Source organism: Sapajus apella, unplaced genomic scaffold (genome assembly GCF_009761245.1).
Source record: "Sapajus apella isolate SASKATOON/1434 unplaced genomic scaffold, GSC_monkey_1.0 scaffold27, whole genome shotgun sequence".
Taxonomy (NCBI): Eukaryota; Metazoa; Chordata; class Mammalia; order Primates; family Cebidae; genus Sapajus; species Sapajus apella.
This window is the reverse complement of record NW_022436967.1, coordinates 5,705,902-5,732,814: the sequence shown is the minus strand read 5'-3', so window position 1 is coordinate 5,732,814 and position 26,913 is coordinate 5,705,902.

Genomic DNA, 26,913 nt, shown 5'->3' with positions numbered 1-26,913 from the left:
ATTTGTTTTAATGGTTATCTTTCAAAAATTAAAAATTAGAGTAAAATATTAAAAACATATATATTTATCCACTTGTCATCATGTTCAAAAATCTTGATTACTTTCTGTAGATTCAAATTTCCATCTGCTATCATTTTCTGTGTGAAAGATTTAACTTCAATATATCTTGCAGTGTTGATATGCTGTTGATAAATTTTTTCAGCTTTCATATGTCCAAAACACTTTATTTCACATGCATTTTTGAAAGATACTTCTAATGTCTATTGAAGTCTTGGTAGATAGCTTTGAATTTACTCACTTTTGTTTTCAATACTGTGAAGTTGATGCTCTGTTTTCCACTGGCTTGGATGGTTTTTTGATGAGAAATCTGCTAACATTCTTATTTTTGTTCCTTGTTACATAATGTGTATTTTTTTTTTCCTTTGCTTTAAACATTTTGTCTTTACCACTGATGGTCAGCATTTTTATAATGCTGCAACTTGGTGTGGTGTTCTTTATATTTCTTCTGCTTGGGGTTGATTGAGTTTCTTGCATCTGAGGGTTTATAATTTTAATCAAAATTGAAATTTTATCTACAGTTTTCTTTTTAATATTTCCTATTCTCTCTTCCTTTCCTCTCTTTTGGGATTCCAGCAGTGGAAGTGATGGGCCACTTGACATTACTCCACAGCTCACTGATTTTTTTTGTTGTTGTTGTTTTTATTGAGATAGATCTCACTCTGTCACCTGGGCTGGAGTGCAGTGGTGCAATCTTGGCTCACTGCAACCTCCACCTCCCTAGTTCAAGCTATTCTCATGCCTCAGCCTCCCGAGTAGCTGGGATTACAGGCACCTGTCACCCCACCTGGCTAATTTTTTGTGTGTCTTTTTAGTAGAGATGGGGTTTTGCCATGTTGGCCAGGCTGTTCCCAAACTCCTGACCTCAGGTGATCCTCCCACCTCGACCTCCCAAAGTGCTGGTATTACAGGCATGAGCCACCATGCCTGGCCTTATGTTAGTTTTTCAGACTTTTTCTTATGTCTGTGTGTGTGTGTGTGTGTGTGTGTGTGTGTGTGTGTGTGTGTTTACCTTGGCTGGTTTCTAGTGCTATGTGTTCCAGTTCTATATTCTTCCTGCAATATCTAATTTGCTATTAATATCATTCAACATATTTTTCTCATTTTATCGTCAATGTCTAGAAATTTATTGTGCGCTTATTTACAGCTTACATTTATTTCTACATCATTTTCATACTCTTCCCTCCCTTCTTGAACATGTCAACTTTATTTATAATAGCTCTTTTAATTTTTTTTACTAATTATGTAATATGTGTCAATTATATGTCTATTTCCATTTATTGATTTCCCCACTGGTTATAGCTATATGGTTGTTATGGTCAGAAATTTGGGTCCTCCCAAAATTTATATGTTGAAATCCTAACACTTCAAGATGATGGTATTAGGAAGTAGGGCCTTTGAGAGATTATTAGCTCATGAAGGGCTATTAAGATTATTAATTCATACGTGGTACTAATGCTCTTATAAATGGGATTCCAAAGAGCAGCCTTGTCCCTTCCAACATTCGAAGACACAGCTAGAAGACTTTATCTATAAACCAGCAGAAACCCAGCAGACACCGAATCAGCTGGCACCCTGATATTGAACTTCTCAGCCTCCAGAACCTTAAGAAGTAAATTTCTATTATTTATAAGCCACCCTGTTATGATATTTTATTATAAAAGCTTGAATGGATTAAGACAATGATTTTTTCAATTTCTCTTTACACTTCTATTAATTTTTTTATTAGATGTTAGATGTGAATTTTTGCATTTAAATGGTAGATTTGTATCTTTATATGTTGGGTATTTGTTTTGGGAGGCAAGTCGGTCATGTGGAATCAGCTTGATTTCTTTGCATTTTGCTTTTAGGCTTTGCTAGAGGTTTTCAGAGCATCCTTGAGTTTAAGACTAATTTGGGCTCACTATTAAGGCAATGCCATCCTAAGATTATACCAGATATTTGATGTGTTAGGAGACCTTTCCACACTTGAGATTGTTCATCTAACCCCTTTCTAATGGGATCTTCCTAGGTGTTAGTAGTTTCCTCACTGGCATGAATGGATGCACTCAGTAAAAGCCTTGAAAGGGACACCATACAAATTCTGCAACTTTCTGTGTGCTGTCCCTTCATTCTGATACTTCATTCTACAAATCATATCGACTTTGGCTTCTCTGGACTTTGAGCTCAGTCTATTCAACTATTGAGGCTACTCAGCTATCTTTGCATACCCTTTCTCCAGTAGTCCTGAAAACTTTCCACAGGTAGTACATTTGGGAACTCCTAGGGCTTATGTTCTTTAATTCTCTTCTTTCAGAGATTCTGTCTTTACTGCCTGCTGTCTCATATCCAACAGCCTTTGATTTACATATTTTGTGTGATTTTCTGGCATTGAAGGTGGGAATTTAATACATTTCTGTTACTCCCTCATAGACAGTGGTAGAAATTCATAAGAATTATTATATTTTTAATCAAAATCTAAGATGCAGTTAACCAAGTACATATGTCAATGAGAGCATGACCAATTTGGATGCTCCCTGGACTGTAGCTTTAGCACTACCATGTTCCAACAACACAATTTTCTAAAGGCCCACACATGAAGAAATGTATTTAGCATGACTTTGTGACCAGCTATGAGATCAAAAGTTTTAGATAGATTTGATTTATCATTAATAATTACTAGATAATTGGGATTATACATATTTAGATTTCCAAGGTTAAAAAAATGTAACCACAGAGATAATGAGATAGTCTTTGGATAGGAACTCCAAATAGAGTCTCAGCATCACACTTAATAAGTACATGTTAAATGATAAAAATTAACCCTGGCATATTGTACTCTACTGTATCCAGTAAATATGGGGCCAGTCAAGATTTGAATGAAAATATGCATTATTTTCCATGGACTTTTATTTTAATTACAAAATAGATGCAAAGGAACAAATAGTCTTCTTTCTTACAAAAATTTTCTGCTTGCCCATTTTGTTCAACAAACAATATTAAAAATATGAAATGTCTCCATATAAGGAAAGCTAGGAAAATAATGAGACACAATTTTTTCAGAGTTTGTATTCTATTCAGTTCAGGCTCAGTTGCCTAATTACTTTTAGGTTCAATGTATAAAAAGCACAATCTTGCTTTGTTAATAAAAAGAATACATATGTAAAATTTTTGAATAAATATTTTAAGCATCTATGGAGACCCAGGTTTAGTATTAAAATAACTGGAATATTACTCGAAACTGAAATCTTTTTAAAAATTACTGTATATTATTCCTATCTTAAGTGTTTGAAGGAACATTTGTTCACTTACAATCAAATAGTTAAGTGTCTATATTCTCTAAGGTGTGTTCTAAACACTTTAGAGTCCGTGTCTAATCAGATACACATTCCTTTTGTAACCAAATTCCGGGGAGTGGGGGAGGCTCTGCTCCCCAGAGAGGATGTTCTTCCAGGCTCTTGGTCTCTCACTCACCCAAGAATGGGAGAGGGGACCAAGCTGGGTGCGGTGAGTGATTAAGTAAATATCAGACCCCAAAGAAAAAGTGAAAGAAATAGAAAAGAGAAAGAGCAGCTTCCACAATATTGTGGGAGAGGATCCAGACAGGGAGTCCTAAGAGGCGTGGAAGAAGGGGGCTTTTAACCTGGAAGGAATTCTCGCCTCCTTCAGGTTTTCTGGACCTATGAAAAGAGTTCCTTTAAACTTCCGCTGGAGTGATTGTTCCTTCATTCTTCCCCTCACCGCTTTAATCCCCAATGAAGAGGTGGGGTGTGGTATGGCTCTGGGAAGTTCTTGCCCTTGAAACTACGCCCCCTTTTGGACCCAGGAAGAGAATATGTTCCCTGTGACCATAGAGAGCTTGCAAATTGATGAGAAAAAAAAAAGACAAAAACTGTTAAAAATATGATGACAAAGATGGCAAATTATTCTCTATGATGCAAAAACAGAAATGCTGTAAAACAGTAAGATAGCATTCCTAATTTTAAATGGAGTCAAGGCATTTTTAGAAAGTGCTGGTGAATTTGAGACTGGAAGGTGGGCCAGAGATAATGCCAGGACGGAGAAAATTCCAGGGAAGAGCGTAGGTGAGAGCTGTACGTGTGGCCAGTGAAACACAGCAGACAGAGAGAAAATCTTGGAAGTAAGGACAGAAGGCCAGTGGGACTGGAGTGTTAGCATTAAAATCAAGGAGAGAACGGCAAACTATACAGTAAAGCTGAAGAGTTGAAAAAGATCAGGTGATGCAAAATTTGCAGTTGAGAATACTCTAGTGTGGGAGTAGCCGGGCATCTGTTTTAAGCAGGGACACAAAATCGCTTGCATTAAGAAGTAATGATGAATCAAGAGACCATTCAAGTAGTTATAGGGTGTGGCAAATCCCAGGAGCAATGGTGAGGATTTGCACTAGAGTATCTGTAGAGATCATGAAAAGAAGTAGATAAGGATGTGTGTGTGTGTGTGTGTGTGTGTGTGTGTTTATACACGATTTCTCTTTTTCTTAATATATATTGCATACTGATAGGTAAGAAAAGTAAAAGTGTAATTTTAAAGCAAATTTGGGAATGGTATTAAAGCACATACCTGCTTTAAATGGGCCACAAATTTGATTATGAGCTTTCTGAAGTCGATTTGCTAAGTAAAAATGTAATCAGTTTTTGTAAAAGCAGACGTATACTTGTGAAAGAGTGACTTTACAATCACTTTTTAGTGATTTTACAGTCACTGCTTTTACAGTTTTATGACTAAAAACATTAAGATCTAGTAAGATCTAATGGGAATGTATCCTAGGATATTCAGATGGTTAAAATAGATATACTGAGGAATGGAAACATAACTAAAACCAAAGCTTCATATACCGGTGTGTGTGTGTGTGTGTGTGTGTGTGTGTGTGCACATGCGCACAGAGAGAAATTCAACAATATCAATAATATCTTCTTCTCATCACATAAATGAGTCATGTAAATATTAAAGGGGCTTAATTATATGCCCAATGGCATATATTATCTTTTACTGTTATAACGAACTCTGAAGGTCAAAACAAAGAATAATACTTAATGTTGGTTTGAATGTGATAAAATATTATGTGTCTTGCAAGCACAAAGTAACATGAATGATGTTAGACTTATCACCTATAGACTTTAAAAGATTTTTGTTTGCAAGATTAAGTTGATTAACTCATCAATAAATTACAAATAGAGTTCACTGGATTATTTTTAAGGAACAAAGAGATAAACACTTGAGAATCAATACATGCAATTAAGCCTGCTACATGTTACAGTCATTAGTTTCATAGTTAATAGATGACAGAAACTTTTATTGGAACAGAATTGAACGTGCCTGTTAGTAACAATGGGTAATAATAAAGTACAAGGATATATAAAAGAAACAAATGAAGTGCAAAGTAAAATAATAGAAGAACATGACAATTTAAATGCTTTTTTATTTGTCTGTTTCATGTTCTCAGAAGAAAGTGCATCGTAAGCAAAAGAGTTCACTTTGATATCTGCTAATTTCATGAACAGAAACATAAGTGATTGATCAAATAACCTACTTTACTAAAGTTTATTTTGTCAAATAAAGGATTTGATAGCCTTCATGTAACAAGCATGTGATTTGTAATGTATCACATAATTAGTAAAATTATGTTATCTATTTCACACTGAATATTAATATCTCATTTGCATCTCCTCCTCCATGTAATAAAATGATTATTTATTTTATTATTACCTATAAAAAGTTAGAAATCTTCTTGAAAATATACCTGACTCTGTTCAATATCTAAACTGTTTATTATTAGCATATTTAAAGTAACTTTAACTATTTTAAGTAATTTAAAAACAGTTACAGTAAAATTAATTGAATAAACCAATACTACCTAGAATAAAAGAATTAAAAATCAGCAAATATTTGAAGGACATACAGTAAATAAAATAGCAGAATCCCGTATCAAAAGAAACAAGATTAATTAAACAAAATAGTAAGACTTTGATACTAAGGTAATAAATATTATTGGAAGTACTAGAAATATTATCATATCTATTAAACATAAATAGATAGGAAAATAAATCATTCCTGTTATTTTAATATCAAAAGAGAATTCTCTCCCTTCTAATATCAAACTAAACAAGAAAAGGGACCCTAATTAAGATCAAATCTGTGTACTGGAAGGTAGCGTTTATGAATTTTTATAGTGCATAAAACGCAGACAGGTAAGAAGTGTGAATGACAAGTTGAAGAATATTGGAAATATTTAGCAGTTCCAATATTCACTGTTTCAAGAGGCAGTCCAAAGGGAAATAGAGTGGAACCACAAATGACATTAATCATTGAGTCAGTTTGCAAATATTTGTTGTGTCTCCTTTCTCCCAGTCATTGAATTATGCATTGGTGATACAGAGATAGCAAGAAAATGCCTTGCCTAGGAGAAGCAGGTTGGCAATAATCATAGAGAAAATCAATTAGGTAAGTTTAGGTAAATGTAAGTATTAAATTAGAAGATAAAATCCACAGTGTGATAGAGAATGAAAATGGTTGGATTATGGGGGCTGGGATTGCTTTGATAAGATGGGCAATGTTGTGAGTAAGATGACATTTGAGTTCAAGAAAAAAAAAAATGGGAAGGAGATTGTCTTTCTCAGTCTACAGGCAGATAACATTAGCAAGTACCAGAAGTTCTGCAAAAGGAATGAGGTTGGCCAGTTTGACAGAATGAGAAACGGTGGGCGGGGCAGAGGTAGTAGTTATGAAATGGAATGAAATCAGAAATTACGTGGAAAGTTTTGGGTCTGGCCTACAGAGTTAGGATTTTCTTTGGGTTGCAATGAGAAGTCTTTGGAAGATTTTGGTTTTATGTCTTAAAAATGTGTTAACATTTTCCTTTGCACAAACTCGTTTTCTCGGGTTGGTGGAGATGCTGTTATAGCTGTAAAGGTGAAAAACTGAAAAAGTAAAATCAGATAGCTGTTGAACTAGTCCAGGTGAAGGAAGATGATGGCAGGAGTGTACATGGTGGTAGGCAGCACTGTCTGTGGACCACATGGAGAAGACTTTCTGAAGGTGGTACACGTTCAGCTTTGTTTCCACTGTCTGCCACCACAGAGGTCAGGTCAGTGGAGACACGCCATTCTTTGAGTAGTCTTAATAGCTATAATTGATTTTTCAGGCAACATTAATTGTTTTCATTGTATGGACTGTATTTTAGTTTGCATTTACAAATTACCATTTCTTTTTAAAGGACATGTATATAGATAGGTGATCTGAATTATACACAGCAAAAAAAAGATTTCAGTGTGAAAGTTTAAAAGGCAATTTTTCTCTTTCAATTTTTGTTCAGAAAGAGAAGTTAGAAAATATAAAGTGAGAGTTGGAATATAACATGGTTAATCAGCAGTAAAACATTTTTAAATGGACAATTTTCCTACCATTTTGGTTCTCTATACTTCACGAATAACTTTAGATTAACCAAAATTTTAAATTTTGGGTAATGTCACATTTGTCATTAAAATGGAGAAAAAAAGGACTGAATTTTGTATAAAAGCTTAATACATCATATTACTCTTAAATATCATGATTGGAGAACCTGAGAAAAATATGCATTTCTTCACAGCCCATGCATGACCAGTAGCTAATTTTTCAAGTTTATTGTGTCACGGTTGTGCTTTCTGAACTGCAAAAGCAATTAGATCAAATTAAATGTTTGCTGAATTGCATTAAATTGGGGGAAAAGTTTTTAAAGAATTTATGGAAGCTCAAAGAACAAGGAGAAATTTAGCTACTAAGTGGTTGTATACAATTAAGGAAGAAGGTTAAACCGATAGCATAAAATGCCCTTTATTTCTCGGTTATTAATACTTAGGACCTAGTTTAAGAAGTCTCCATCCTTTTTCACTTTCAGAAAACACTGAAATGTATGTCTTCATTTAAGGATTGATTAGTTAAATTTCAGGATAATCTGGTCTAAGAAAGAGGTCCAAAATATAATGCCCAAAATAACAAAAAAATGTATTTTATCATTTCAGAGTGACTGCCTTGCTCAATACATGACTTTCTTTTGTGAAACTCAGTGCCTGTTTTTCTCTGAACATATTTTGCATATCTATTTCATTTAAAAAATTTAAATTGATTCTTACCTTCTTTCATTAGATTTTAGAGATAATATTGCAGGTTGAATAGACCAATACCAAAATAAATTAAAAATTTAATATTTTTCAGCTATGGTAATCTATTGTGCTATAAATTTCAGTAAAGTACAATTACTTTCACAAATATGTTAGAATTCCCAAATTATTACTAATTGATTCTGTTTTTTTTAATCCAAGTTAGATGTCTGAATATTTTGAATAAATTATTTGGAAATGGTTAATTATATTTATGTTGCCCATAGATGATTCTATTAAAATAGTTATAATACAATATTTCTTTTTTATAAATAAGTCACACACTGATTTATAAATTAAGCAATAAAACTGTAACTTGTTTAACTTAACTCAAAGTTAAATGCTATTAAAATGTCATATGTCATACAGATGTAAATGGCATATATAAAATGGCATACATGTATTTTCAGTTATTCATACATGTGTAAATAGAGATATCTTTTCCGTTACTTTCATTTTATAGAAGCAATATGTTCTCATTAAATAACAAATTACAGAAACAAATAAGACTAAAGGCTAATGTTTTTTTCCATACATCTTTCTCTGACCCCAGCTCTGATTCTAAAGTCCGTTTCAGGATATTTCAGCCAACATTTGCATATACATACTACCCGTATTTTCAAATGTTTTTAACTGTATTTTGTTTACATATGTATAAACTACATGATTTTCTTTTGTGATTTTATACAATTGAAATAATATCTCAGACTTTTAAACTTTTTTAAAATGTAAGGTGTTTTGGATGTCTTTTACTGTGTATAATTTTACTTATTTTTGATAACTTAAAATGTGTTAACACTAATAACTTCACATGATATAGAAAATAAATAATCTGTTTAAAACCTAAATAATATGTAAAAACCTTTTTGAACACCATTATTAATATTGTTTTGTGTATTTCCAACATAAGATGATATTACATTTTAACTTGATTTTTGTTTTATTCGACTTGATTTTGTTTTCTTAGAGTGAAATGATTTTCATCCTTTGTATGGCTACTTTAAATGACATTGACTTTAAAAAATGTAATTATTTAAACAGTGTCCTATTGATGGAAATGTTTATTATTTTAAATTTTTTATAAGTGGTGTTTCAATGAACATATTTAGATACAGGTAGCCATATTTTAAATATATTTTATGTGTTTTAACTTAAGTGATTTTTAAAATTTCAATGCTTTGCAATGTCACAGAATTTTTGGATAGATGGTACTTGAGAAAGTATTTATTTTTTTCTTTATAGATAAGGGCACCCTAGAATTAAACCCTCGTTTATTGTTTCCCCTTAGGAAACAATATAATATACACTGTTAGAAACAATAAATATTGTTTTAATAAACATTGTTTAGTAATATGATATTACCATAAATTACTTCTGTTAAGGCACTCCTGTTGACGGGAATATGAGCTTTGGATATCTGACATCCAGGGTTATGCTAAGTTTTACTTTGTTCACAGTTGGAACATTGACTTTGCTTTCTAGATTTTAAGTTACCAAATTCTAAAATTGCAAACTTCCCTATATTTCACCTTTATCAATACTTATCTTCCTAAACAGATTTATTTTCTTGATACTATTTATCACTTTAGATTATTTATTTAGTTTATTGCTTCTTTTCCATCACTTAGAATACAAACTTCATGAAGAATCTGATATTGGTCTTTTCTGCATAGCTAGAGCTTCAACACTTAGAATGATGCCTAACTCATAGAAAGACTCAAATATTTGTTGCACATGTTATTTTATGCCTTTTTGCTGATACAAGAAGTATTTTACTTTCATCTACCACAAATATTATCCTAAACTGTGTTGTCGGTTGGGCATGGTGGCTCATGCCTGTAATCCCAACACTTTGGGAATCCAAGGTGAGCAGGTAAGTTGAGATCAGGAGTTCGAGACCAGCCTGGCCAATGTGGTAAAACCCTATCTCTACTAAAAACACAAAAATTATCCAGGCGTGGTAGTACATACCTGTAGTCCCAGACACTTGGGAGACTAAGGCAGGAGACTTGCTTGAACCCTGGAGGCAGAGATTGCAGTGACCTGAGATCATGCCACTGTGCTCCAGTCTGGACAACAGAGCAAGATTCTGTATTAAAAAAAAAAAAATTGTGTTGTGGTGTTCCGGTTATTACTATTTATAAAGACATTCTTCTCAGAGTCCCGTAGCTGTGTATTTTTAAATGAACAGGTTTTATGTAGAGGTGCTCTTCACCCTTTTGTTTCTTTCATTGTTCTCTGCTTGGCAATTAGAAGGTGGTCTCAGTTATAAAATGTGTTTTATTTTCTGACTTGGAACCTTTTACTCTATTTATCAGTAATTCTTCCCATTCTATATTTCCTTTTCTTCTATTTATTATCTAGTACTCTGTACTAGACCAGTGTTTTGTCTTTTGGATTTATACTGCCTCCTCAATCTTTTCTCATTCATTCTATCCCTTCATCTTTTGACTTTGTGATCTGGAAGATTTTTTGACTGTTATATTTTTATTATTTTTGTCATCATTGACCTTTACTTACCAAGAGTTTTATCTTGTCTTCTGAGTATTCTTTTTTTAATGTAGCTGCTTTTAAAAATGGTTTACATGCAATATCTTCTCTAATCAATCTGAAATTACCGAGTAAAATTTTTAATATCACTATTATTTTCTGAATTATCATATTTTCTTCTTTGTTTAATTTCTTCGTTCTTTGTACTTTGTTCCCTCTCGGTTATTTGGAGATCATTGGTAATTAGTTTATATTTGTGAATGAAAGAGAAAATTGGCTAATATGCGTGATGGAAGGGATTTCCTCTCTTTTGGATGGATTTGTTTCCCTTCCAGAACCTTCTGACTGGGAGGGCTGACTGAGCAGACTCAGTGAATAAGTGAGGTGTGTCAGCATGCAGGATTCACCTCAGTGCACAAACTCGTATACCCCAAGGTACGTGTACTCTCTTCATAAAGCCTTTATCTTGTACCCTAATGTTTCCACTAGGAGCTTGAGCTAAATTATGGAAGTCTCCTAAAATGCAAAATCTGTCTGTACTTTGAGAGACAGCAGCACTTCTGTTATTCTCTCTGACTGTGTGGTGATGCCGGTGGTGGTGGTAGGCTGCATGGTCCACGTGTTCCAAATACGGCTATTGAAATTACTGTTCTGCCTCCCACTCCCATTCTCTAAATATATAGCCATCCAAGTTTGGAGGCTTTCTGAAGCTCCACAGGGAAGAACGTGTTTTCTCCTCAGGCATACTTTTTTATCAAACTGTTCTCAGCCTCTTTAGATACTTTAACTTCAGGATTATTGTGGTGATATCAGAGCTCTAACTTCTCAGTTTTGAACGTGTGCTCCAATTCCAAGGCTATTTTTGGAGAAAGAGGTGAATATATATGTGCCAAGGCACTATTTTGAATATATAAATATACATTGCTCTTTTTAATTTATTTTATACCATAACGTTTAATGTAAAACGATTTAGATTTACTGGCATGTGCAATAATAAAGATGGAAGTATCTTCATTCATAGACTATGGGGTCATATTATTACAAAATTAGATTCTTGGAGGTACATGAGAGTAGTAATCGATTATCATCAATGAAGATCTTGAACAAATGTTGCAGAAAATGACAAGTGAGGTTATCTCATATTTTCATTGTCAGCATTTTATCAAACATGTTTTTGGCTGCTCATGTCTATAAAAGGGTTTGGTTCTATGTTTTCTTTATTGATCTAAGATTTAATGTTAATTCATTTTCTGAAGTCAATTATCTCTTAGAGTTCTCATGATTTTCTGTTATCCTGGCTATTAGAAATTGCTGGGAATTAAGTGGAAAAACTGTGTTTGATGCTGTTTCCACGAACTGCATGCTTCATTTGGTCTGTAGAAAAATGAACACAAGCTTTTCAAATACCTGTATATTTCTCAAACGTGTTTTTATGGTCTAACTCTAAAGCTCTAACTAAACTCTAAAGCTCTCCAGTACTTTGGCTCACCATCAAGAGTAGTGCTGTGAGCAGCAATTTCATAATATAGTATTGCTCTTGTTATTTTATGACAATCTGCAGGCACTCGGGAGGACCGGATGGGCAATTCATATAATTCTGCCACATAATGCAAATTTCTTTGAACTACAAACTAGCATTTGTCTTAGTAGTAACATGAAGGTGAAAACTGCGTACTATAGAAAAGCAAGTGATTTATGATCCATGGGAAATGATTCTGCCCCACCGGCTGGTTAAGTGTGGGGCTTTAACAGCTATAAAGCATAAATCTAGTGTCTATGAGGCTGCTCGGGTTTATTACTATTTTTCTAACTTGAGAATTTTTCTGTTGGGGATAGAACCACCTTGTCTGGTCATTTATTACTCATGCTTAAAGGTTCAGCTATACCGTGAGGCTTTGCATATGCAGTGTTTCAATTTCCTAGTTATATGTGGGATAACTTGAGTCAATTATCACAGGCTCTCCTCTCTTTAATAGTTTAAGGAGGAAAGTTAGTGGTAAAAAGAAGTGCATCAATATGCTTCAGAGCTATAAAGAGTTTAATTCTGAGAAGCTAGGGAAATAATGCAAAGTAAAATTTAGGTAGCTTTGGTAAGGAAAGAAAACAAACCTTCTCAAGGTGGCAGAAGATAAGCAAAGCAAAGAGCGAGAAAGCAGTGTTAATACAATTTCTCTGAAAAGTAGAGAAAGAGAGCACAAAGGGAAGTGAGGTGGAGGCCTGTGAAATACGGAATGGGTGTTGGATCTATTTGTGTCAAAGACAGTTAATGTCTTTGACCATGCAATCATTTTTCACGCTTGACTATTTTTTCTTCCACTTAGGGGCTATTCCTAAAAATTTCTTTATCCTGGCCATGCCCCCTCCCCCTACCGCTTTTCATCAAAAAGGAAAATACATTTATCATTTCTTAAACTTTTGATTAATGTTAAATGATATTAAATTTGGCCTAAATCTGCCCTCCCTTTGTAGTGAACTTAACCCAACTCAATATGTAAACAACCTGCAGCCTAATGAGACTATATTCTTACAACAAATAACTTAGTCTCAGCCAATCATAGCAGCTGAGCTTTCAGCCAATCACAGGATGCAAACTGCTCAGACATGTCCAATTAAAGCAAAGGCCACCAATCAGGCTGTTATTTAAATATCAGTTCCTTTTTCTCTCTGTAAAGACTGCCTGACCACTTGTTAGCTTTTGGAAACTTTACTGGTTCAGGGTACTCCCTGATGCATGAGTGCTTCTTTGCTCAAATAAACTCTAATAAAGTTGATTTGTCTAAAGACTTTAACAGTAAGATGTGAGTGATGTGTGTGTGCATGTGTTTGTGTGTGTCACATAAGTACTGACACTTTTCAAACTGACATTTCAGTTTTGTAGAATCCCCCATAGACATGTTATATCTTAGAGAGGCTTGTACATATTCTCACTGAAATTGTTAGCTTTAACTAAAACAAATGCCACCAAATGGGTAAATCGTAAGGTGGCTGTCAATGGTTAATACCAAAGAGAAACAAATGTGTCATTTCAGGGTGACATAAAAAAAGGGAAATCTGAGAAGGGTTTTTTAAGACTTTCAAGTAATTAAAGAATTCATTTCTTGTATTCATTAACTTTGAAGGAATTCAGAATTAAGTTAATCCTTTGCACTATCAGACAAGTTTTCACAGCTGGTCTAGCAGTTGTTTTGTGCATGAACACTGGGATGGCAGCAGTCTTTAGCAGAAAAAAAAACCCTTTTCAGGAGACTGGCAGTCCGTGTTCTACCTCAGCTTTATAACTCCTTAGTTCTCTGACTTTGAGCACATATCTTTATTATGTTAGATCATTTTTTTTTCCCAAATCTGGAAAGGAAGACAAATGTTGACTTGCCAATTGCCACTTACATTGCTACTGTAAGTTCAAATTCATACCATACTGTGGAGACAAAAATGACTCCGTCCTGGATGCTAATCTGCCATAATAACTTCTGATTGGCCCCAGCCCCGTGAATGCTTCCTGGTTTCCACTTTACTTACTGTCCCTCATATAAGAACAAAGAAACCTGATGTTATGGCACAAATTACAGGCTATAATACATACGTCATTCTTGCCCGTTCTGGAGGGTTACCTTTAATTGTCTTGTTGGAGCACGTATGCTGCTTCCCTATGGTATAGAAGCCTTGGGTCTAAGGAATAATGGTGCAGAGATCCACACTATCTAAGACCAGGCTTCTGCCTATAAGTTTCCTCAATGCAAAACTGAATACTTACAAACTGGATTTGTCTGCCTCCTTTTTGGTTTCCTGGGTCCTTCAGCATTAGGGGTTCATTTTACATATAAGGCCCTTTCATGAAACACCGACCAGAAAGCATGTGTAGACTAGTCAATGACAGAAAATCATACAGAATCATCCTCAGAGTGTGAAAGAATGTATTGCACATATGTATATGATTGTATTTTTTAAGATTTGATATAATATGTAAGAAGTTTCTATTTGGTTATAGTATCCTACAATATGACTTTCTCTTAGGTTCTTGAGAAGCTCCACAGTAATGTTTCAGAAAAGACTGAATTTATAGCAAACTATTAATTTTTATCAAATTATTTTAGTATACTATACAAACACATTTCATAGAAAAAATAAAATATATATCATTAGTAAATAGCCCAGGGAATAAATAACTTGAGTAATTATTTGCCTATTGTGATATAAATTTTTATTTCCTAGCAATAATGAGTTACCTACTCACACTGGGATTTTCTTTACTAAAAACTGATACAAACATTTCCATGTGTTGTTTTGTGCTTTGTGTATTATAGGTTTCTCTCTCTCTCTCTCTCTCTGTGTGTGTGTGTGTGTGTGTGTGTGAGTGTGTGTGTGTGTGTGAGTGTGTGTGTGTGTGTGTGTGTGTGTGGTAAGGGGAGGTGATGAAATGTTTAATGTCCTGATTGTAGTGATGTTATCACAGGTGTAGGTGTATGTCAAAACAGATCAAAATGTATAAATTACATTTATGCAACTTTTTGTGTATCAATTATAACTCAATAAAGATTTAAAAAGCAAACTGGTACAAATATGAAATACATTTTTGATAGAGTTAATGGCTGTCTGGAAGCCTCCACTATACAACTTTGAGTAAACTATATGCAATGGAATTAAGTGATAGTAAAATAAATTTGGATTATATTTATTGATTCTAAATTACATGTTTCAGTTTTTAATTTAGAAGAATTAAAATAAATTATTCTATCAACCCAGCCAAAACCAGGGATATGAGTTACATACTCAATATTACTGTAATTTTATGTACTCACTGCTACTGCGTTTGAAATTGCAGAAAAATAAGTTTAGATGTTTGAGAGAAAAGATTTCTTCATAAAGTGTAATTTTGTTATATGTCATATTTTAAATGTTTAGAAGTTTAATAAAGAAAGACTTGATGAAGCAAATTCTTCAATAGCAATTAGGATTTGAGAAAAAAATGGAATCATTAACAACTGCTTAAGGCGTGCAACTATGGACTATAAGATTGTTAATGCAATTAATAGATAATATTTTTCTATAATAATTAAGAAACCTAAAAATACATGTCACGTGCATTATTTACATGATATATGCAAGAATATTAGTGAGGCACCCATATAATTGAGATTAGTATGAATCTCCATTTTACTGAATTTACTTCAGTTTTATTAGCAAGATGATATCATTTTTTAACATGGACCTATATTCCATTGACTAACAGATTAAATAAAAAAGGTTGTTGCTTTTCCCAAATGGGTCCATGCTGAGACATGGTAAGCAAGATGATTAGACATAACTCTGTGTACCAAACATGCATCCCGGGGAACTGCTATCTCATGCAGCCATCACTGAACAATGAAAAGGTCACTTGCTTCGTTATGTGCTTTAGTGCCTGGCTAACATTCAAAGTTCACACATCAGACATTGAGTTGAAGTATTTATTTTCTCTGCAAAACAACAAAAAGTTTTTGGAACTAGGACCGAATGAGCAAAGTTCAAAATCGAAACAATTTTCTAGACTTTATTTTTTATAGGATGTTAGTAGTTATCTAAGGTAATTAATTACAACCCTTGGAGCATGGCCAGGACAAAAATATATAGAATTACTTTTGTCTATTATGATTATGTGGAGGGGCATTTTCAGGCCAACAATCTAAATGCCTTGGAAAACTGTGGAAGAAGTGTTGTTTTATGAGAGATGAGAATATAATGTGATGTTAACAAGTTTTAACATGTTGAAAGTGGAATACCTGCGTCTGAGGGGCAGAATTTACTAATGGAATGTTTTCTCACTAATACCGTCTCCAGGGCCTGAATATTTCTGGGTGATATGTAAGATGATCTTTCCAAAATAATATATCTAAATAATGTGTCAGAAAGAAGAGCAGGATTGCTCAAGATGAACTGGTTATAGCTTTTAAAATTCAGTACATGAAGAAAAAACATGTTATTTACAAAGACAGATGAGAATACACACTGTGCTGAATGCACTGGAAGTTTTAAATAATTTACCATTACATATCGTGCTACAGTTTAGAGTCTACATTTGCGTTGGATTGCAGAGAGTTGTTCTCCAAGCGATCTTGCAACTCTAAGACTCAGGTGGAAAGGACAATTGCTGCATGCAATTCCTGTGCTCCTGTGTTAAAAACATATTTAAAGTATTCTCTGCCATGCCAAGCATTCTCCAAGATATAAAATGGGGTTGACTAGAAAACACTTCTGCATTTGTATGTTCAATCGATATATCATTGTCCTACAGAACTTGTGACATATTTTAGTGTAAATATACCATCAGTTATCCCTGTGTCTTACTGTTGTCAATCTGAACTGAAAATGGAGCAGATTTATTAGTAAAGATACAGACCTCTCATGCAGCTACTGATTCTATTTATAATGAGGTTCAACACAGTTTTAGAAATGTAGTTCTAAGTGCATTTGTTGTTGTAATTCTTCATAATTTAGTCTATCATTTCAGACTCAAAATGTTCTCTCTTCCTCTTTTTAACCAACGATAATAGCATTTATTCTTCCAGTGGCATTATTTAGCAATAATCACTCAAAGTTAAATAGCATTATCATGCCTTGCCTCATCCTGTACTTTTGGAATCTGCTACTGAGATAGAAATTAAGAAAGTTTTCACTTACTTGAGTTCAAGATGAGATCAATGGATAAAATGGCATTGCTTTTCTGCTCCATGATTTTTACCAATAAAAACCTCTGTCTGTCACACTTAAAGTATTTTGGGTATTCTTATACTAAGAGCCACTCCTTCTGGGACAGAAAACAAAGACAGTGTGTGTCCATTGTAGAAGTAAAATGCAGTTTTTGCAGCAATTGGTGGTTCCGTTATAAAACAAAAATTGGATGAGAATGAGTAAAAATAACTGAGTGCTCAAAAAAAATTCAAATGGGAGCTCATAGTGGCAGCTTCACCCTGCTCTTTTATGATCATTCTAACATGGTATTCCCAAATGCAAACGTTATGTTGTTGCTTTGTTCTCTCATATTTTCTTAAGGCTAAAAAAGGATGTGGCTACGGTATCACTGAGTAACAGGGTCAGAGAAAAGTGAGACATCAGAGCGTGGGGAACTATTAGTGGACAAAGACGAGAGTTTAATATGCTCAAACAGTAGAAGTGGTTTTATGAACTGCTATGTAACACGGGGAGTAAGAATAGCTCAACCTCTTACTCTAAAAGAATGAAAGTCATTAGCATTTCCACTTACCCACTAGGTAACTACCAGTCTGCTATCCTTATATCAAGGGATAGTGATTTTTGTTATATTGTTTTCTTTGCACCTTACATGCTTAAAGAGCAATTTGCTCTTTAAATGCTTAAATATCTTTTGTATTACGTTGATTAATGGTATGGGAACATGAGAACTTTTTATGACTTTCCAAGACTTTCCATTAAGATATAGGCTATTAATAAACTTCAATTTAATTAAAACTATATTAACTAGAATACTTTGACATTATTTTAGATTTAAAGCTTCATTTTATTACTCAGAGCAAAATAATAAAAAACATAAATTAATAGTTTTTAATGTTTATTTTTAAGGTTTTGTTTTTTAAGGTATATTTATGTAATAATAACTAGTGATTTTAAACATATAATGCTATCTTTATTGATTCTACACTTTGGTGTTGATCTCAGATTACTTGCTCAGTTTTATCTGTAGGAAAAAAAAAATCTTTAATAATTAAAGGCAAATGAATTGGCCAGAGAAAGAACTGAATTTGAGCATCGTTATTTCAATGTGTTGTCTTTATTGGGATGCAGTGTTCACAGACACAATTAATCTAATATATATCAGAGTGTTTTCTGTCAACTGTGGTCCAATTGCCACCCTATAATAATATCTGCATTTTATATTAGACAGAAAATAATGCGTTACCATCTTTTTGTGCATTGCTATAGTCTTTCTTCCACTACATTTTTATTCCAGAAATCCTTAAAGGTGGGTTTCCTTATTCTATCTTTTGGCCCTGATTATGCCTAAAAATAAAAAATATTTGAAATGCTACATCGATTTTTTAACTGTACTTATCTACAGTCTATTCTGACAACACTGTGTAACTATTGTTTTAAGGATCCTGAAAAAGCCTAAAGCAAGCTCGTCTCTCAGTTGGACACAATCAGAAGTTGGAAAGGAACCATTCACAGGTGTAAACTACATTCCTTTGTGGAATACATGACTGATATACAAAAGTTTGGGTTTATACCCCAGTAACTAAGGTAGTTTAATCCACCAGCTGTGATACTTTTGCCTGGTCAGATTGGAGGTTCTTTGCTATTACCTGACACAATTGTAACTATATAGAAATGGTGTGTTATTTGCTAATTGTGTTTCTGACAAGAAAAGGTACTGGATCTGCTTTGTTCAGTAACTATCCTTAGTATCTGGAAGAGTACTGGCAATTGGTAGCAGCTCTAGACGTTTTTGAATTAATGTTTGTATCTTTGACATCTGACTTTATAATGAGCTTATGGTGGCCTTCCAGGATAAATATGATAGAGTGCTGAATTTTAAATTATGGAATTAAAACTACATTCACTAAAATACTTTTACATTATTTTATATTTAAAGCTTCATTTTACTACCAAGAAAAAAACAATAAAAGATGTAAATTAATAGTTTTTTAATGTCTGTTTTTATGGTTTAGTTTTTAAAGCTGTATTTATATAATAATAACTAGTGATTTTAAACAGGTTATGGTATCTTTACTGATTACATACTTTGATGTTGATATGCTTTTAGTCTGCAATTCTTACTATTGTGTTAATTTATAATTTAGCTATATAAAAATTTAAATATCAATAAATTTAATCAGAAAACATCTTCTACTTTTATATTATTTTGTTTCTGAGATTTTAATTATTTTTAAAACAGGTTAACTTGCTTCAACCTGGAGTCTAAATGTATACCTTAAGATTTGAGAATGTTTAGATACTAGTTTAATGAAATTCTATAATTTTCATGGTAACTATTTTAATTTTGAAATAAATATATAAATTTATAGTTATAATTAAGACAATTCAGTTTCTTAAATGTGTTTTCTTTTGTCTTCCATTTTTTGCCTTTGACATACTTAATATATTTATCTTAATATTTAGCAATAAACTAATTATGACAGTTTGATGAAAGACACGCAAGTTGCAAAACCAAGCTATTAAGAAGACTTATCCAAACTATTAAGATGACTTATATTGTGTCCTATAATGCATAACATCAACGGGATAATTGTAATGGTTAATTTTCTGGGTCACCTTGGCTGTACCGTGGGACCCAGATTTTTGGTCAAACATTATTCTGAATTTTTCTATGAGGATGTTTTTTGGATGAGATTAACATTAGAGCAGATTGCCATCCATCGTAAGGGTATACCTCATCTACTAAGTTGAAGGCCTTAATAGAACAAAGACTAATCTCCCTTCCTTTCCCCCAACTCCAAGCAAGAAAGAACTCCTTAAAATATCTCTCTCTTTCTCCATATATATACACGCACACACATACATATGCACACACATATATGGCTCTATGGTCTGCTCCATTATTATTTTATTCCACCTCTGTCAATTCTATTCCTATTTTGTATTTTTATATGAACTAGAATTAATCATATTGTTTTGTTTTGTTTTGTTTTACTTTGTTTTGAGACAGAGTCTTGCTCTGTCACCCAGGCTGGAAAGCAAGCATAACTCACTGCAGCCTCAATCTCCTGGGCTTGAGGGATCCTAGCGCCTTAACCTCCTGAGTAGCTGCAACTACAGGCATTCACCAGCATGTCTGGCTAATTATTTTATTTTTTGTAAAGATGGTGTCTCACTTTCATGCCTAAGTTGGTCTGGAACATCTGGGCTGAAGCAATCCTCCATCTCAGCCTCCCAAAGTCCTGAGAATACAGGCATGAACCACTGTATCTGGTCCAGAATTAACCATATTCTTGATGAGTTTGTTATCAGCTTGAAAATTGTAGTGGGGTGTTGAGGACACCAAATATATGTCTATGAATCACTTATATATTACAATCTCAGGATTTTGAACTAACGTCATGTAGGTTACCAGTGTCTTAATCACAATCACTTGTTTTCATATTTCTTTTTAAAGAAGTATATTGTGCAGTTTAAAGGAGTGCCATGAATGCTTTAAACTTATTACATGATTATGTGATTACTATTGATAATGTAATGACATGATTAAAGTGTTTTATAATTATATGATTATGTAATTATTACGTACTTACAAAGTAATGACTACATTATTGTATTATAACAGAATATATATAATGTAATAATATTATAGTATACTGTAACAATTACAGTGATTATGTAATAGCACAATTATGTAATTACTTATTACATATTTATTACATAATGCTGTATCCTCGTTGCCTATCTTCTAACCCTGGTAGTTCCCAAGTAATCTTTATTGAATCCTCTTGGTTCTAGCACCACAGTCTAAAAAGCATTCACTAGGGAATGGTTCTATTTTTTCTCTTATTTCTGCGTTGTAATTGCAATTGCTATTGCTTTTTGGATGTCAAGTGTAATATCATATTTGCTATTTTAAGTGTCTTACATATAAGCCTTGCAATAGCAAGTGCTCAATAAACTTTTTTATAAGCTATTTGAGCTCAGCTATAATTTCAAATAATATGCTGTCTGCAAGTCATGTGACCATCTATAAAAGACAAAAATATTGATCTAATTTAAAGTGGAAACAATCACAAGTAGAAGTTTTTTAAAAAGAAACTAACAAATTAATGGAGGAAAAGGACTTTGGAAAAGTGAAGAGGGCTAGAAATGTCTAAAATTTTAAATTTAAATACACAAGAAATGTTAGGTAAGCTGGACTATAATAAAGCACAGTTATTTAAACTAGTATATATTATATCTATTTTTTTAATGTGTCTGCCTTACAAGTTTGTAGTTCTTAACTCCAAAGGTCATTTTTATTTTACTTTATTTAGTTATATATTCATTCACCTATACCCTCTTTCCAAGCTGCTTCAGAATGAGAATATATTTGTTTGCACTGGTGTGAATATTATGATAATATGTTCTTCAGTGTACTGTATAAGGGAGTTTGGATTCTTTAATAATTTGGAAGAAGACTCTAGTGAGGATTCATTGATATTTGATATGAATGCCAATTTTTAATAGAAATAATCTAATATTCTATCACTGATGATGCAGAGGCCAATAGAAGCAACAATGGATGATTTTTCAATTGTACAGTATTTATCATGCTTCAAAGATTAGATTCTCATAATAGGTAATAACAAGATGACAGGATATATTGGCATATTTTTATCCATAGGAAGATACACATTTTCTTGATGTAAGCATTGATTCTCAATTTAGTCTTAGCCACTATGTATACCTGAGTCAATGAATCTTAATATTGACCTCAATAGTAATCAATTTCTACTTCATATTGGCAAAGCCATAAATCATAGCCATATGACATTCTGGTGTTACTGTTTTCTAATTTCCCATGACATTCTCAGATCAATACCTCACTATTTACTAAATGAAGAAAACAGTTTATTCTGATAACTCATTTGTAGAACATAGCATTTTAAAATTAGCAAGCTGATATTTTAACTTTTAAAATTTTTAAAAGGCATGGCAAGATAGAACATGATCAAGGGAACTCACACTCTTGACACCTTTGAATCTTAAATAACTTGATTTATAATTGATGATTGATGCACATTTTTATTTCTGTGTGAAAGCTACATAAACAAATAGGTAGTTACATTATTTTATTCAGAGACATGCCACTTAAAGCAATATTAGAAATGCAAAATACTTGAAATTGAATTAAGCAATTTAACCTGAGCCATAAAATTAGTTGCTAAAATGCAGTTAGAAGATAATTGCCAGATTTCAGCATCAGTATGTACCACTCTCTAAAACTTTAGAAGTGTTATGACAGTATTTAAAATATAAAAAGCTGCACCTAGATAAAATTGACTCATCAAAAGAAACATACAGCAAAGAGACTACAGAATGCACCGGGAAAATTAACAAGGCCTGGTGCTCTCCGCCTAAATCATTGTTACACACTAATTAGTGCTGTACTCTGATTTGAGGCTTTAAATTTGTTCCTTTGAAGATTTTCTTAAAATTGTATTCAAAGGAAAGGCTCCTCTTTAATAAAACTGTATAATTCTTCATTCACGTGGGAAACATAGCTTCCCAGCATAATGCTGCTAAAAACCAGGAGCTGACTTCTAACGAAGGTGCTAATTATTAACATTCCAGCATCAGCAAAATGCTGCATTCTCTAAGACTGAAATAAATAAGTGCACAAATATTTCTCCTCTATTCTGATAAGTACTTGAAAAATTCAATAATGTTCATTAAATACATAAATGGGAGAATATTAAAAATAAAGATTTTTCCCCTGTGATTTATTATGCACTGCCTGAAATGCAAAGCTGAAAGAAGGCATCATTATCTAGCATAAAAAGAAATTCTTTGGCTGTTAATTATAATGTAAATTTATCATTATAGCAGGGGAAAAGAATGACATCATATTTAAAATCATCAGGCATAGCTTGGTCACCCAAAGTATAGATGATTTAACCTTCAATAATTCACACAGTACAATATGGACAAGGATAATATAAAATGATGAGGTGACTTAAAATGATTTAGAGGAAAATTCTTGTAATGATCTGTTATAAGTGGAAGCTTGACGGAAGAAAAAAAGGTATTTTACATTGTTTCTGAAAGATACAGCAGTTAATAGGAAAATTCACACAGAATTTAGTGCCACACAATCTGCATAGTACCTTGTTAAGTGCTGTCTTTTTCTCTATCAGTTTTGCAGTGACACTGAATACACTCTAGAGTCCCATTCCTAAGTGGAGAAAGTTAATATTGTTGTGTTAGTAAAGAAGACCTTGAGCTAGGATTTAACATGATATACTTGCTTAAGCATCAGCTCCCTCTGTACATCCTTGGGAAATTAACTGACCCTCTCTGCCACTCTGTTTCCTCATCTGTACAGAGTTGTTTAAGCTAAATGATCACAAGGCAGATTTCACCCTGAGAAAATGGGCAGCGGCAGGCTTCGTGGGTAATTTTGTATTTCATGAGTTTGGGCTGAAAATATCCGATACTTCCCAGAGTCTCCTTCCTTGTATGCTTTTATGTGAAAATTGGCCATAAGAGATATTTTGAGTCTGAGGAGAAGTTGATAGAAAATCCTCCACATTTTGAAAGTATCATCTAAGACAGTGAGAAGAAACAGTGCAGTTACAGTTGGTTCTCTTTTCCCTGCTCCATGACCTGTTCTCCTTGGTGATTTCTATCCCTGAGCACCGACTAGATACTTCGCTGTAAACTCGGAGACAGTAGCAACAAAGAACCAACAACATCCGCCTGCTCTGTGCTTCTCCCACCTTCCTGCAAGCTCTGATTTTTATATCCACACAGGGATGTTTAATGATTTTTTTTTCTGATTTTTTTTCTATGTCCTTATTTTCCAATTCTTCAGTTACTCCTTAAATGGTGTAAGACTTAGTTTCTATAATAAGTTCCTGATTTTTACCCATAGCGGTCTTGCTTTCCTAATGGAACCCTAGCAGATATGGTTGGTGAACGCATGCATTGGGGCTACCATATTTAACATGCTTCGTAGGTCATGTATGTACGTATAGCAGTTGAAAAGAAAATAAAGGACTGAGTGTTTTTAAATTTTATAAATACCAGAGAGTTATTTTAAAACTATGAAATTCTTAAGTATATTTAATCTTGAAAACAGTATTAAATCCATCTAGTCTATGTTTTACATAGTTTCAGTTTTCTGGACTTTGCCTTGGCTTTGAAATTCTATTCAAAGTTTACAATGTCAATATCTTAAGGAAAGCTTTGAAATAAAATTGAATTTGATATTTACATAAGCTAACTGCAGATACAGAAAAAGTCTGAATAAAAATAAATATAGTGAAAACATACTAATTCTGAAATGACCATATTTAGGATAGTATGACAGTTTCTATGAGATGAAATCATTGAGCAATTCAAGTTTCTCTTGATTTATAAGATCCAATTGAGCATTTTTTATTATGTCCAACACTATTTCCCAAAGCATTGTTTCATGTTTCTTTTCAAGAACTCTAGGTTATTGCTTTAAAACATTTATTCAGACATCCCAAATTTTACTTGCTATTTTCTTTCTTCAATTGCACAAATGTCTGTGTGCAATTCATTCATGAGAAAAATGTGATGGGATTAACTAGGCTATTTCCTAGGAATATTGCTAAGTATCAAAAGCCGAAGACTTGTGGAAGCTAATAGAAGTGGCAGAATTATACACACACAGGTGTACACACACACACAGGTGTGCTCACTCTCATACACATCCACATCAGTTTTTGTTTGTGTTTGTCTTAACCATCCATATATTTCCATTTATGCTTACTATTTTTTAAAAGAAATTAAAGCTGTTATCTACTTAGGAATTGTGACTTACAGAGAAACTCAAGCTCATGAAGGAAAATTTCTCAGAGGTAGTGTGGATACATGTAAACCCTAAAATGTCTGAAAATTACGTTCACAGTTAAGGTCCTGGAAAATGTGAGGAAGTCAAAAAAGTACAACCAGACGACCCTCCACAAAGGCAACGGAGCAAGATGAGAGAGAGGCTGTTCATCATTTACCACCATAAATTAGATAAAAGGGATGGGAAAAAGGTCTGGGTGATTAAGACATTCTCAGATTTATCCTGTCTCCTACAATGTTTATATTTTTGTTTTACTTTTTGTGAATTAAACAGTAGCTTATTCCAGGAGTACTTAAAAATGAGATAAACTAGAACTCCTCCCTCAGAATAATATGCTAAATTAATGTCCTGCATATATTGTTGCCAATAATCTTGATTTTTATTAATGGGAGCTAAAGTGGGAGGAAAACAAGCTGGAGGGGGAGGGGAAAACATAATGCAAATGTTTTCCCCACGTATTTATGGCAAAAAAAAAGTCAGTGTTTTTATTACTTTGAGCTAAGTCAGAGAAAGTTATGAAGTATTTTAATAAAGCTACTTCTAAGCTAGAAATTAGTTTCACAGACACGAGAAGAAAATTTTACGTATACGTTTTCCAACTCAGCTGTATTATCCAACGAATAGCTAACAACGTCTTGGTGACAACCCAAATTGAATGAAAGAAAAAAAAAAAAAAAGTCACAGGGAAGGAGGTGTCATTTTCTGGAGAAAATGAGAAGCCCAAAGTGAGCAGCTATGTGGTGTTGCTGTTGTTTTCTGTAAAAGGGGTGGGAAAATAAGCATTGTATTAGTGAAAATTAGCTTTGACTACAAGTGGTCAAAATGCAATAGCAGCAGTATGAGGAAAATATACATATTTCTTTCATGTGTAGAAGAAACCCAAATTTTATTTTGCGATTTCATAAATTTGTCAGTGTGGTAGGAAGAATTCTATCACAGGCTATGAGATTGCTGCTACCTAGTGTACACGACATATATAATTCTGTTATCTAGGTAAAAACGGTGATGTCATTCTAATTTACAGAATAAAGAAAGGTAAAAGGATTTTGCAGACGTAATTTAGGTCTCTAATCACTTGATTTCAAGTTATGAAAAGGGAAGGTATCCTTTGTAGGTCTTAATTAGCTGACCTCTTTTAAGAAAGATTCTAGGCTTTCCTTAAGTTAGACACTTGCAGCAATAAAGACTTTTCATGGCTTTTTGACCATGAAAGAGTAAACCACCATGTTGTGGAGAAGGGTCCGAGACAAAGAATGATGAGCAGTCTTAGAGCAGAGCACTTCAGTCTTGCAACTGCTAGGAACTGAATTCTGTCCACAACCACATGAGCTTGGAAAAGGACCCTGAGCATTAGATGAGATCATAGCTGCAGTCAACATCTTGATTAGTTTCATGAGAATCTCGACACAGGCCCAGCCCAAACCAGTTCCTAACTCCCAACCGTAGAAACTGTGAGATAATAAATGGTTTCTACTTCATGGTCCCAGACAACTCCTTGAAATTTCCTCCCCATATCTATTATGTAAAAAGTAAAAGGAAGGAAGGATTAAATAAGAGGGAGAATAAAAAGGAGAAGGAAAAGAAGAAGAAGGAGAAGAAGGAGAAGGAAAAGGAATGGCCGTGTCTCCTTTTAAGAACACTTCCTAAATATTACACATGATAACTGCATTATGTTATTAGATATAAAATGGTCACATG